Source organism: Astatotilapia calliptera, chromosome 3 (genome assembly GCF_900246225.1).
Source record: "Astatotilapia calliptera chromosome 3, fAstCal1.2, whole genome shotgun sequence".
Taxonomy (NCBI): Eukaryota; Metazoa; Chordata; class Actinopteri; order Cichliformes; family Cichlidae; genus Astatotilapia; species Astatotilapia calliptera.
The window spans coordinates 11,309,582-11,324,511 of record NC_039304.1 but is presented as its reverse complement, the minus strand read 5'-3'; the positions used below and the strand labels follow the sequence as shown (position 1 = coordinate 11,324,511).

At 39.6% G+C, this 14,930-nt stretch overlaps 1 long non-coding RNA gene across 1 annotated transcript; it reads left to right on the top strand.

The window, feature by feature from the left end:
- The first annotated feature begins 1,532 nt into the window (after positions 1–1,532).
- On the top strand, positions 1,533–3,135 carry LOC113018625 (uncharacterized). Its single transcript, XR_003271827.1, has 3 exons — positions 1,533–1,769; positions 2,388–2,429; positions 2,806–3,135. It is a non-coding gene; the product is annotated as an uncharacterized LOC113018625 (long non-coding RNA).
- The last annotated feature ends 11,795 nt before the right edge of the window (positions 3,136–14,930 follow it).

Genomic DNA, 14,930 nt, shown 5'->3' with positions numbered 1-14,930 from the left:
TTCACCGAACTGAAGGGTCTCTGAAAATTTAAAATACTCCTAATGAATAAATGTTGTTTATTGACAACATTGGCATGATATATATATATATAGTTGTTATTTTATAAACTGTATTTTGATTCTTTGTCAGTAGTGTTTTCAGAAACTCATGTTAATACAACCTTTGAACTAAACTGAGGTCCGCACAGGGACAGAACATGCAAACTACACCTGGCTGGTGGATTCAGACCCAGAGCCCACTTTCTGTGAAACAGCAATGCGAGCTACCAGGCGAGCCATTACCTTTACATTACTACCATTATTATCACTTTTTTCCTTCTATCCATCCATTCGCTTCCGCTTATCCTTTTTCAGGGTCGCGGGGGGGCTGGAGCCTATCCCAGCTGTCTTAGGGCGAGAGGCAGGGTACACCCTGGACAGGTCGCCAGTCTGTCGCAGGGCTAACGCGTAGACAGAGACAACCATTCACACTGACATTCACTCCCGCATTCACGCCTATGGGCAATTTAGAGTTATCAATTAACCTATCCCTACTAAGTGCATGTCTTTGGACTGTGGGAGGAAGCTGGAGTACCTGGGGAGAACCCACGCAAACACAGGGAGAACATGAAAAAACTCAAAAAGAAAGACCCCAGCTTGATGGTGGAATTGAACTCAGGACCGTCTTGCTGTGAGGCAACAGTGCTAACCACTGTGCCACCATACCTCCTTCCATAGTAAATAAATAACACGAAAAATACAAGAGTATTTCTGCTTGAACTGCTTTTAACATAAGAAAGTAGAACTACCAGAAAAATACTGCAAAATGTAGTATTACATGTAGGTCACACTACTCCTCAACACTGCATACTGGGAGGTGGCCCAGTTCTTCTGGAGTTCGACTCCAGAGTTGAGACCAAAACAGTAATTTTGTTTTGATCTCCCACTTCTAAATCTGTGGAGGTGTCTTCAAGGAAACCTGAATATCAGTTGTTTACTGTATTATATTGACATGCACAAAAAAAGGGTCCACGGCGTTAATCTTTCTTTTATCTCAGTATTTTGAAACAGAGTTGATGGCTGCATTTGTAGTTTCTGTCATTTTCATATCAGTTCAGAAAAGCCAGGCTCAGTAAATAAATCAGGATTAATAATGACTAGCTGCTTGCTCACATTCCTCTGTTTAAATCGACTCGCTGTATAATAGATGAAAAGCTGCGTTATTGATGTAGGAGAGGCCCGGTAGTGTGCAAAAGACACACTTACGTTCGCATAAAATATTCACAAAGGTTATTTCCATTTCTGCATCATTCACAGGCTGAGCACAACAAGCTGGAACATATTGATCACGTTGGCAAAAGCGCACTTACGCTTCCTTTGAATGGGCTTTGTTCCCATCATGTTAAAGCGATTGTGAACTGTGTTTTTCCCTCTCTGTAGTCTCACATCACTGTAAGATCACAGCACCATTCTGCTGTACGTGAAGCTTCTGTTTTGTTTTGATTTTCTGAAACTGCACAGCTTGAGGTGTAGTCATACATTTGTCATCCGACTTGTTTTCCATAGGTTTAGACATCAAAGTACTTTCGACAAAAGCTTTTGTCAGATCAGTAATGCACAGAGTCGGGAGATAGGAAATTTCATTACAGGTTTCCCATCCCAGGGGAATGTCTCCAAGATCCACTTGTTTGTTTTCATCAGGTTTTTCATCTAAGAATGACTCTGTTCGATGTTTATGAAGTCAGCGGTTGAGCTCCGGATCGATACATCAGACACGAATTGCTTCAAAAGTAAGCCAAAATTCATATTCTTTCATATTTTTTTTTAAACCACTGTATATCAGAGTTGCAGTAAAACTGTGCGTGGTTAACGCTGACTGCACAGTGCAAGCTGTTGAGTCAGACACTAGAGGCCAGCAGAGCCTTTGCATCGTGTTTCTCCGTTTGGATGTTAGGCATGTGAGCAGAATTTCAAATCGTCCTCCATTTCAAAGACGTGCATGGTAATGCATGTGGAACAGCCACAGATATGTTTTCATACCTATGGCTGTTCTCACAGCATGATTATATGACACTACAATTAAACTGGAAGCCAACTATGCTCCAGCAGAGTGATATAGAAACTGCCACATCGCTTACATGGAAAATGAAGAATCTACTTGAGTTGGAAACATTATACTTAAAACAACTGTAGCTTATTGATTAGTTTTTTTAATGTACATCAGTGGAAAATGAGATAAATTTGAATTCAAAGTAAAGTGGTTTAAATGGTCTTGTCTGGAGGGGATCTTTAAGTATATACCATAAATTGTTTATCGTCCTAGTAAAGAAGTGTATGTTTTCTTACTTTAACACAAACCTCTTGCATCACTTGTGTAACGCATGCATTGTGCTTTTGTGTTTTTTCAGGCTGAAGAAGCGTCTCATATTCTGTAGCTCTGCAACTACTCTGTAAGTATTGCTTATTTATTGAGGCCTTCTGCGCACAGATTATTTGCAGACCGATCATAATAGCTTGTGTGTAGGCTCTTTAAGATTGAGCATTCAAATTCTGCAAAGAGACTGAATGTCTGGGGAAATACATGGAAACATATTGCTCGCTGTTTCTGGCAAGCTAGCCGGCCTGCAGGATTGATTTGACCAATAAATAGGAAATAATACTTGATGTCAGCTGTTAGAGTAATTCACTGGATCGACAACCACAGCCCCCACATTTCTTCCGTGGCACTGTTATCTGTGTCTGCTTGCAGCCGTATGTTTCCCTTCCATTCGCAGCTATCGGCTGCCAGCATTGCCAGTCATTCTGACGCTTGATTTTCCCCCACAGACCTGGCTTTGTTGTCTGTACCGCACGGAGCTCCTGGCTGCACCGGCGGCTGTTTGCCCAGCTCCTCCTATTGGGCTGAAAGGAACAGTGCGGAGGGGGGTAGGCAAAATTTGTTTACTGTTTGACAGCAACTGGAGGTAAAGCCTTCTGGAAGGGACTGAGTAAACAGATACTAGTAAAGAAGTATATGGCTGAAGAAGCACACAAAGTAGCGTACACTAAAAGTACACTAGATTCCAATTAGAATCCAAATTGGGGTAAGTTTCTCAATAAGTGGATGCAACAGTTTTTCATTACAGCCGAAGGGGGGGCAGGGGTGCTGCTGTGACCACTTGGTGACACTGTAGTTCCACAGTTTTACAGCAAACCTCTCCTTCTAACCATCAAATCTAATCTGAGACAAAAACCAAGAATACCAGTGGAGCTCCACATCAGGGCTACAGCTCTTGATTTTGTCCAAAGTACCCAAAAGACAAAATGGGATTAGCAAACATTTGGAAAAGTTTATTTGAACAAAGCTCACTTATAATTGGTAAAATATAAAGCCCCATTGCACAGGCCGGGTGCAGCTCTCATTCTGTGCAGGGAAGAAAGTGTGTGTGTGTACATGTTTAGACGTCTTTGTGAGGACAGAAAATTGGCATTTCACTATACTTGTGGGGACCAACAGTGAGGTGAGATCTAAAACCTGCAGGACACCGGCCCTCGGGGCCTGGAGTTTCCCACCCCTGTTATAGACCATAGACGAAGGCAACATTTGGCACCCTACCAACATTTGATACGTATCAATAAAGACTTGGTTTGATGAGGATTAGAACAGGTTCTGGATTTTTCAGAACACCCAGTCATTCTGTTCTGAAAACAGAAATAAGAACTATGACAAAAATCACTCAATTCAGAAAAGAGTACCAAGCGTTACCCCCTAGCTGTCTCCAAGGGGGAAAAAGTTAAAGTGTTTTCAATCCCTATATTTTTTGCATTCTTTCTTGAACATTCTCCCTCAGCACAAAAAAACACAAAAAACACATTCGGAGTCTGTCAGAAGGTGGCAGGGAAATTAGTCAGGAGTCACAAAGTAACAGTCAGTTCTGGAAAGAGGCGAGAGAAGAGAGAGATGGGGCAATGGAGAGGAAAAGAGGGGCGTTGGATGGAGAGGTGTACTTTTAGTTCCATGCATTTATATACACACACACACACACAGTGTGGCAGTGGCCGCCTGCCGTGGAGTGGCTTGCAGGGTAAGGCTAAAGTCAGTGGAGCGAAGGATGAGGTGGAAGGAAGGAGTGAAGGATTGAGGCGTGAGGGGGTGGTGGTGTAGTGTGGCATTGCGGGGTGGGGTGAGTGAGGAAATGTAGCAAATCTGAAGTGACATATTGGGACATGCTTTGAGTCACCCCGCAATAATACACAGATCTTTCTTTTTTTTTTTAGCCCGTCTGTCTGCTTCGCCCGTCAGGTTTGTTTACAAAAGATTTTGTTTTCACCCCCACCCTCCTCCCATACAACTTCCCCCTTCGTTGCTCACTTCACCACCATTCCTGTGTTCCTTTAAGTTTTCCTTTACCTCATGCTTTCTGTCTTTTTTTTTTTTTGAATGCTGACATTTTTTTTTTTAGTTTCTTTTCATCCTCAAGCTCGCTGCTCTCAAACACTTCCCCCTGCATCTCTCACTGCAGACCCCCACCAGGCTACCTCTCTTCCCTTTCTAATAATATCCATAATGTGCTCTGAGTGCGTCTTGCTCGCAGCAGCTCGTCATTTGCTTCTCCGTCCCTCCGATGCTGCACCAACACCACCCATCGCTGGTATGCAGTCTTTCTCACCTCCCTTCCATCTCCCACTTCCCTTTATCACATTTCTCATTCCCCTCTCGTTCCATATGCTCTTTGTCTTAGTGTTATCTCACCCTTCTCCTTGATTTCCTCCCCCATTTCCTCCACCCCTTCTTCTCCTCTCCTTTTCCCTCCCTCCTCTTGTTTCTGGATGTGGTGCAGACACAGTGTGAACATGTGATCCTCTTCCACTCCCCTCCCACTCGTTGCCGTGTCTTGGCTCCTTTCATCCTCATCACTCTTCTTCTTCTCTCTGTTTGTCTCCTGTTTGCGTAGGCCACCTCTTTTAGCTTTCACGAGTACGAGGTCCTTAACTCCACGCCCAACTTCTATCACTCTCTTTCTTTCTCTGTCGTTCTGTCACACACCTCCCCTTCTTGTATGCCCCCCCCCCTCCTTTTGTTAATTCATTTTCCTGTGCAGGCTGTTATTTTCACATTCTTACTGTGTCTGCTTTTTTCTCCAAACTCTCCAAGCCTGCCTCGTTATGTTTCTGCTCGTGCTCAGTCTGTGTCCGTGCATGTATCTGCTGATGTGTGCGTTCCTTTTCAGACGTCTACACGTGCTCATGTTCCTTGCTCACTTGCCTCCGTGTTTGTCTGCTTCATACATAAAGGTTAGCTTTGCATTATTGCAGTTTTCTTGCATCCCACAGACACACACACACACATGCTTGCACACACTCTCACATGCACACACAGAGGCAGACGCAAAGATGAAAGCTTGAGAGATTTTCTGGATAAATTCTCTGTGTTGCCGTGTGAACCTCATTACTGCACCCAGGTAGAATATGAAAGAACCCAGCAGACCCAGAACAACAGGAAGAGCGGTAAGATGCCTTCCTTCTTACGCAATTAGACAGGCATGCAGACAAACAGATGGGCTCTTAGATCAACACAGGCGTGCAGTGACAAACATGATAGAAGCACCAAAATAAAGTGCGACAGGGAATAGAAGATTTCCTTTGTTAATGATGCCTCAGTACTTGTTTGGGATATAGTAAGCTGCAGGATCTGAGGCTAAGCCTGCTGCCCATCACTGGGTAATGAGACTAATGAGACTACTCTTTATTGCTATGGATTCTATAAAGAGCACCTTACACGTAGGTTACTTTCTGACATTTTGAAAATGCAGGTTGGGCACCAAATAGCACCTAACACCAACCCTTCTTTAATCTAAGATTTTGACAATATTTCTGCACTGTTTAACTCATAACCTTTAATCTGCATTTCGTTTAGCCTGTTTAAGAACAGGTTACTCAAAAATATACGCTCAAATTTATTCAGACCACCAACTAACACAACTGAGCCATAATTTTGAGCACACAGTGACAGACATTCACCAACCTCTTTATTGGATACACCTATTCAACTCCTCTTTAATTCAAATATCCAATCAGCACATGGCAGGAATGCTGTGAAGTTAAGCATGTAGATCTGCTGAAGTTCAAACAAAAGTAAAAATAGGATTTAAGTGTCTTTGAGTGTGGCATGGTTGTCGGTGCCAGATGGATTGGTGTGAGTGTTTTACAAACTGATCTCTAGGTTTTACAGAGGTATGAAAAAGAATCAAATGTCCAGTGAGCGGTAGTTCTCTGGAAAAAACACCAGAGGTCAGAAGGGAATGGCTAGACAGTTTTAAGCTCATAAGAAAGCAATATGATATCTAATAACCACTTGTTACAACCCTGGTATGCAGAAGAGTACATCACAAAGCTCACATGATCTCTAACGGCTTTCTTGAACATGACATTGAGTTCACCATCCTCACTTGGTCTTCGCAGTCACCAGATCTACAACTGTGGTCACGCCAGCATCAAATCCATCCAAGCTACATGGTTTATTAAAAATAATCAAATTACAGCATTTACATTTATGTTAGACTACTTTTAATTAACTGCTTTAGCCCACTTACAATGAAAATTAATAAAAATCTTGTTCATGACCTGTGTAGTATGTTAACACTATTGGAAGTAAAAATAACTTGAACTCCAATTTTGAAAACACAACTTTCTTTTTTTCTTCTGACTTGTATTATGAGTATGAGTCTGTGGTCTGGGAGAGAGTCTGTAACTCTGTCTGCAAAATACAGTACATAATGACCAATGTTGGGCAGTTAATGATATGGTTACTTCTTCAAAAAACTAACTGAGTTATGCAAACAACAAAGTTTTTTGCAGCTGTTTACCTAAAAATGCAGCCAAGGCATTTTTTAAAAATAAACATTTTAAACTATTTACAGAACAATCAGCTGTTCTGCATCAAATTTGATGCCACACAAATTATTTGAGCCACTCCAAAAAATAATTTCTGTCCACTATGAGATAAAGGAGAACAACAGCCTGATACCTGCAGGCCTGACAACAGGAGATGTATCACTCCTGTAACACCTGTAACATTCAGCAGTCGCCTCATTGTTCTGACACACACAACAAAACTATTGACTACACTACACACTAACTACACAAGATTTGCGCTAAACGTCGAAAATCTCTCACATCTCAAAACACCGCCGTCACGCCTAAAATTTCCCCCTTCCTAAACCACTAAATGCCATGTTGCCATATTATTTTTTTTGATTGGTCGACATGGTACTTTTTTCGACCAATGGGAAAGGGTGGGTTTTTTTGGTTTTGCTCACAGGCAGAGAGTGCTTTTGAGCGTTTTCCTTATAAAACGCAGTTTTTACCGTTTCTTCCCGCAGTAAATATAAACAACGATAGTATTCATTGCATTTTTATTTTTTATCATAACTCCGGTTTTACGTGGCCTATCAACACAATTTAAAAACTGGTATAAAGTCCACACTTTTTCCATCAGTTGAACACCGTCTGTCCTGCTCACATCTCCAATGGTTGTACACGTTGTCATCAACTTGGCTTCACTCCACATCAGCCACGCCGCTTTGCCAGCTAAAACACCGGTGTCAGCACATAAGGAATGTAAATTGCGTGATTGGCTGGACTATGGGATAAGGTGGCATCGTTCTAATCCCAGCAGCTGAAACAGCCAGTCACTTACTGACTAACTGCAAAACAGAATTGTTAACGTATTAATTTTAATTTCAATTCAGGTTAATGTTTTTTTTGTGCGCAACGCAGATTTTCTGTGCGCAGAGACCGTGCCAGCAGTGTTGCCAACTCCTCAGTAAGGAAAATCGCTATTGGTTGTCCTAAAAGTCGCTAGAAGTCGCTAAATGACGTCATCGCCTAATTTGCATAATTGATCATGCTAATCTAATTGTAACCTATGTTGTTGGAGAGAGAAATAACATTGTGGAAGAGACAAAGTGAGTAAAAAATGTCCTAAATGCTTTAGAGTTTATTTAGAACTACAAATTAAATTTCTTTTAGCAATTATTGTTTTTTTTAATGTCATAATTCCAACCCTGCTCCTTTACCCGGGCTTGGACCGGCAAGTGACCCGAAATAGGCACTCTGGTGGAGTTACTTTGTGTGTGTGTGTGTGTTTATAAGTAGTTTTAAACCTTGTGATCCACAAAACAGCATTAGAGTAAAAGAAGAACTGACTGCGTTACAGCACCTGCTGCTTGTTGAGAGTAAAAACGATACGCGCTTTCACGTCTTTTTTTTAGCGACTTTCTTTAGAAAACAAAGTCGCTAAGGGGTCTGAAAACAATTGCGCACGCACGCAGCTTAGAGAGAACATTGGCTGTAACATATATGAAAATCACCATTTGAAATGGGATGGCTTATTGAAGTCGCCACATTCACTTGCTGGTGCTTGCCAGCTGCGCACACCTGTAAACGCTGCTGTAATTGTCGGCTGTTGGCCACAGCTGATGTTGATGTAGTAAAGGAGGTGTAGTCACTCCGAGCAGGATTTGATAATGTCACACTCCGGCTTCCGCAAAGAATTTTGTTGTTGTTGTCGTCACAGTCCGTTGCTGTCTGTATATTGTTTTTGGAAATGCACATTTTGAAGCAGACTTTTTTTTTTCTGTACCAGATGTGGCGCTCCCTGGATAAAACTGAGTCGTGGAACCACTATTTCCTGTAGGTAAGTACAACTAATTTCAAACATTGTACAATCTGTAAACATCTATCATCTATGTATCTATCTATACGAGCTAGTTAGTGTGCTAAAATGCCAGAATTATAAAAGTTTGCTATTTCTTTTTTGTTTCATTTCAATTTTTTGTTCTTAGTTCAGTTTAGTTTAGTTTTCATTATTTTCAGCCTTAATTTGATTGTCTTTTTAAGTTATTGTACTATGGAGGATATTTGTCAGAATTAAGAAGTTCAGAATTGGTGTTACAATACAAACACAATACTTTGCAGAGCCAGTTGACTCACAGCCATGTAAACATCACACAACTCGGTAAACACATTCAGGAAAGCCTCATCAGGGAGACTGTTGACGAATTGCACCACACTGATGAAGACTAAAATTAAGGGTATTTTAGCCAGTTCTATAAGCACACAATACTCCTTCAGTCAGTTTTTTTCTTTTTGTTGGAGTCCAATGTTCACTTATGTTTTTAATTTAATGTTTATTCATGAGGCAACTTTTATTGTTACATTGTACGAATATATTTAAAAAAAACACTTGAATATTAATATCAATACCTTATTTCGCTTTCATATTCATAACTGTGGAAACTTGATATTTGTTCCCTTCAGTTCTTTGGGTTAAGTACAGATACATTTTTGTGTCATATGGTTCATCTCTTTTTTTTTTAATTGAGCTGGTTGTTTAGCCCTAATCTAAACTGATAATAGCAGCAGTCTATAATATTGCCCTAAGACCTAAAGAATTAAAAAGAATTCCATATTAAACTAATATATCCCTTTGTTACACAACCTTCTTGTTGCGGTCCTTGTGTACTTTCTACTGTTTGTCTCATGCTTAGCTGCACTTGCCATTCTTTGCTCCCACATAAAATTTGATAAGGAATGACACACTGTAAAATATAAAATTTACACTTTATATGTGTTTGTTTCCCACACTGTTTGTATGGGATATTGCATTTGTTTTAAATGTTATATACCTATGTGGTATGTGACTTTTGTTGCTATGATGCCAGGTCTCTCTTGGAAATGAGATTTTTAATCTCAATGAGATTTTTTTACCTGGATAAATAAAGGATTAATAATAATAATTATGCTGTGCAGCGGTCATTCATTGGGCATATGTGTAAGCCAACAAGGTACAAGACGATACAGGAATACACAAGATGACTTTTTTCCAGTATTAAAATTGTTGTTTATGCTTTAAAACCAGATTTTTCTGTTGGCATATTTTCACCCAAACTGCCAGATACTGGCAAAATTGTCTGTCTTTTTCTTAGAAGACTAATCATTTTGCCTCTGACATTTAGTGCAATGATTGACGGGAAACAGGGAGAAAGAGGACATGACATTCTGCCTAGGCCCCCCAGCTTTGTGTCGAAGCACAGATGCTGCATTTATGTGGTCTGCATTGCCCTTCTAATGTGTCATAGCCTGTTATATATAAATTGGATACGTCAGTCACTGATCTTTGCAATGCTGGAATTGGTTAAGTCTTCAGGTGCGTCCTTCGAGTGGAGGGACTGGGTGCAGACGGATTATATGAGTGGTTAAATTAGTTTGAAATTCTGAACAGTTTTTGCTTTCACTGTATGAAACGTGGTGACCTCATTCGAGCAGACCGGTTCTGCACGTTACAGCACACATTTATGATGTTCTGTAATAACAAAACTCTCCTGCAACCTATGACGGTGCCCTCCTCACCTGAAGTCTTTGCCGTGCTTATGAAATTTCATAACATTCCCCAGCCAGCCAGCTTTAAGCTTTGAATATCACATCTGCCTGCAGGATGTAATCTAAGTTTTCCTGGTTTGTGGGGTTTCCAACCTTTGCTGTGCTCTGCTGGGTGCATGGTTGCAGTGAGTGATGAAGTTTAACGGCGACTGGGTTAACACAAGTTGATCACTTTGTCCCTAACTTTGCCTGCTAATGTGTGAATGAACACAAGGAATACAGCTATTGATTATCATAACAAAAGCGAAAAACTCAGCAGTTGCAGTTTACACAGCGTTTATTTGAGTGTTGTTGATTATTTTGTTGTTAATTGGTTGTCATAATTCCATTAATTTAGTGTTACGAGGAGGCAGCATTTGTTTGGTAAAATTGTCTGGCTGTAATTATTCTGTATTATTCACTTTTTATTATCAGCCTGTCGCAAAAAAACATACTTGGCACCATTTCTTTATGAAAAATGCCAAAGATTACATGATTTGACAGCCATAAAATAGTGTTTCTTACACCAGCAGGGTAATTCTCAAAACACTATAAGTTAAAAGACTGTTAATGTTAGCATGGTGTGCAGCATGCCATGTTTTTAAGAAATAGAAAACAATAAGTAAAGACATAAGAGATAAATCTGACCCTTCAGCCTGTCTACTGTTCACTTAAGCCTCATCAGAAATGGCCTGAGTAGAAGAGTGGCTGTCAAGAAGACTGAAAATCAGTGGCAACAGGTCTTATGAAGTGATGAATCCAAACTTGGAATTTCTTGTCCAAGTCATTACATTCCATATGTATTTAAGAATTCAAATGTCTTACAGTGGTGTAAAAAGTTTTAGGTCATTCAACATAAGACAAAAAATAACCAGAGTAAATACAACATGCAGGTTGTAAATGACAATTTGATTCAATAAGGGAGAAAACCATCCAAACCTACCTACTAACCAAACCCCCGTGAAAAAGTAATTTCTCCTCCCGTTAAATCGTGAATTAACTGTGATTGATCACATTTTTGGAAAACTGAGTTTCACTAAACACACTCTGATTACTGGCAAACCTGTTGAATGAAGAATCACTTCAATAGCACCTGTCTCACAAAGTGAAGCAGGCTAAAAGATCTCAAAAAGCAAAACATCACCCCATGATCTAAAGAAACCCCTGAGAAACAAAGTCACTGATATCTACCAATCTGGAAAGGATTACAAAGCTATTTCTGAGTCTTTCAGACTCCAGTGAACCCCGGTGAGAGCCATTTTACACAACTGGAGAAAACTTTAAAGGAGTGACTGGCCCTCCAAAATTACTCTAAGAGCACATCGATGACTCATCCAGGAGGTCATGTCTCAGTTAATGTCAGAGTTCATGATTCAACGATAAGAAAGAGACTGGGCAAAAATGGGATCCATGAGAGTTCAACGAGAAAACCACTGCTGACCAAAAAGAACACAAAGGCTCGAATCACATTTGCTAAAAAATATCTTGATGACTTTTGGGAAAATACTCTGATGAGACTGACGAGGCAAACCCTTTGGAAGGTTTGAGTCTCATTACATCTGGCGTAACACAGCATTTCAGAAAAGGAACATCATACCAACAGTAAATATGGTGGTGGTAGTGTGATGGTCTGAGGGTGTTTTGCTGTCCCATGACCAGGAAGACTTGCTGTGGTAAATGGAAGCATGAATTCTGCCGTCTACCAAAAAATCCTGAAGGAGAATGTCTGTCATCTGTTTGGGACCTCAAGCTGAAGCACGCTTAAGTTCTGCAGCAGGACAATGATCCAAATCACACCATCATCCGATTGAGATGCTGTGGCATGACCTTAAAAAGCCAGTTCATGCTCAAAACCCCCCAAGGTGGCTGAATTACAGCAGTTCTGCAAAGATGAGTGAGCCAAAATTCCTTTACAGGACTGTAAAAGACTCCTTGCAAGTTATCACAAATCCTTGATCACAGTTGTAGCTCCTGAAAGTGGCCCAACCAGTTATTAGGTTTAAGGGGCAATCACTTTTTCAAACAGGGCCATGTGGCTTTGAAGTCTTTCCCCCCCTTAATAATAAACCCTTTTATTTACAACTTACATTTTGTGTTTACTTGTGTTATCTTTGTCTAATATTAAAATTTGTTAGATGATCGGAAACATTTAAGTGTTCAACATACCAAAAAATCAGGAAGGGGTCAAACACTTTTTCACACCACTGTAGAAATGGTAAAATATAAATAAGGAATGGCTGAGGACTTTTGCACAGTACTGTCCACTGAATCCCATAAAATCTTAATGAAAAACATCAAATAAACTGCATCCTCAGACTGTAAAGTCCGAACAGTATTCAGAAGAAGAGATGGAATTAAATGTTGCCGTGTTGGCACTTTCACTGATTAAATCACGGTTTGCCTGTGTGGGAAAACTAAAACCAGCTCATTCAACCTTTTTCTGAAACAAGGTCAGTGTCAGGAGACTTTAATTTAACGTTGTTCTTCAAATTTACATTAAACTTGTTTATAATGTAGTTTCTTTTCAGCATTAATTTTTAGTTTTACAGTGAAAGCAACATCTGAATCCTGCGATTGAATACTCTGTAAAATATATTCACAATTAAAATGCATAAAATTCAGCTCTGAGTCCTGACATCAATCTCAAATATGAACTGTAAAACTGTCTAAAACTATTTTTCATTGGCTATTTTATTGCTTCTTTGACAATTTCATTTTAACTGCTCTGTCTTCTTATAGCATTAAAAAAAAAAAAAAGACAAAAGCATACCTAAAGACTGACTGTACTAGAAACATTTAATAATAATTTGTCTTTACAAGAAGTTTTTTGCAGTGAGCAAAAACATATCAGTAATATGTATTTGATAAAAAAAGAGGAGCTTGTGACACATTAGTGATCATATTGGAAGTAAAAGAAGGGGGAAAAGAGATTTTTCTTTCTTTTCTTTTTTTTCCTTTGGATGCTAGCTCCAATGGGCAATGGAGTTTGAAGAAATAATAGCTTTTAAAGCAACAAGCAGGCAGAGATGAAGTAGAGAATAACACTGTGTACGATGTTTCGATCCAAACTCGGCATGAAGTGCCTTGAAGAACAGCAGGATCATCCTTAAAAGAAGAACAATAGATAATAACTGAAACACAATTAAAACAAAATGTGTTTCAGATTTAGTATAGATTTCAATATAGTGCTGTATGTAAGGTATTTTAAGGACACAGAGGAACCTTAAGTGAAAACAGTAACAATAAACTCTGCACACAATGAAACTGTCAGAGACAGAGGGAGAAATATAGAAAAGAACAACTAAGGTGCAGCTGGGCTGAGGGGTAGAGTATTTTTTTAAATGATTTTATATGATGATTTAATTTATTAAAGGAAAAAAGTTATTCAAATCTACCTGGATCTTTGTGGAAAAGTAACTGCCCCTTAAACCTAACGACTGGTTGTGCCACCCTTGGCTGCTAGAATTGCAATTAAGCATTTGTGATAACTGCCAATGAGTCTTTCACGTGGCTGTGGAGGAACTGTGGCCCGGTCCTCTTTCCAGAATTGTTTTAATTCTGCCACACTTGAGGATTTTCCAGCATGAATGTCCTTTTTAAGGTCATACCAAAGCATCTCAATCAGACTTAAGTCATATGAGCCATACTAGACAGAACCCATGAACATCACTGGGTTTCCTCCCTTGAGATCTTCAGCCAGGACTTCACTGCAGCTGCTTTCGGTTGCTGCTTGCTTGTGGGGCTGCACCTTGAGTTGCATCTTCAGTTAATGAAAAGCTTACTCTACTGGGTTTAGCTCAGATGACTGACTTGGGCATTAAAAATATCCCATTTCTTTACAGTGGGAAACTCAATTCAATTTAATTTCAATTCAGTTTTACTTATATAGTCCCAAATCGCAACAGCAGTTGCCTCAATGCACTGAAATATTGAGTTGCTTTTGCAGCATGCTTTGTCTTATTATCTGTTTGTACTGTTAAACACTGTCTGATCAATTTTGTAGCATTTGAACCTGAGCAGAGTCTAGTCTGCTGTTTCTATCAGCAGTAACATAATACTAGTGACTTGGAGCCACTTGCTCTACATGCCCATGTCACCTCCGTCATGTTTGACAGATGATGCTGTATGCTTCTTTTGTCTCTGTACTTTTCTCTCCCAATCAAGAATTTTTTTTTTTTTTTAAAGAACAAAAGATGTTTTCTAGCAAACTCTTAATCTGTCCTTCTCGTCCTTGAGTGTAACCAGTAGTTTGCACCTTGTTGTTAACCCTCTGCATTTAGAGGGTTAACTTGTTGTTTACACTTTGTTGCAATGATATACCTACAATGTAGATATACAGGGAGTGCAGAATTATTAGGCAAGTTGTATTTTTGAGGAATAATTTTATTATTGAACAACAACCATGTTCTCAATGAACCCAAAAAACTCATTAATATCAAAGCTGAATGTTTTTGGAAGTAGTTTTTAGTTTGTTTTTAGTTTTAGCTATTTTAGGGGGATATCTGTGTGTGCAGGTGACTATTACTGTGCATAATTATTAGGCAACTTAA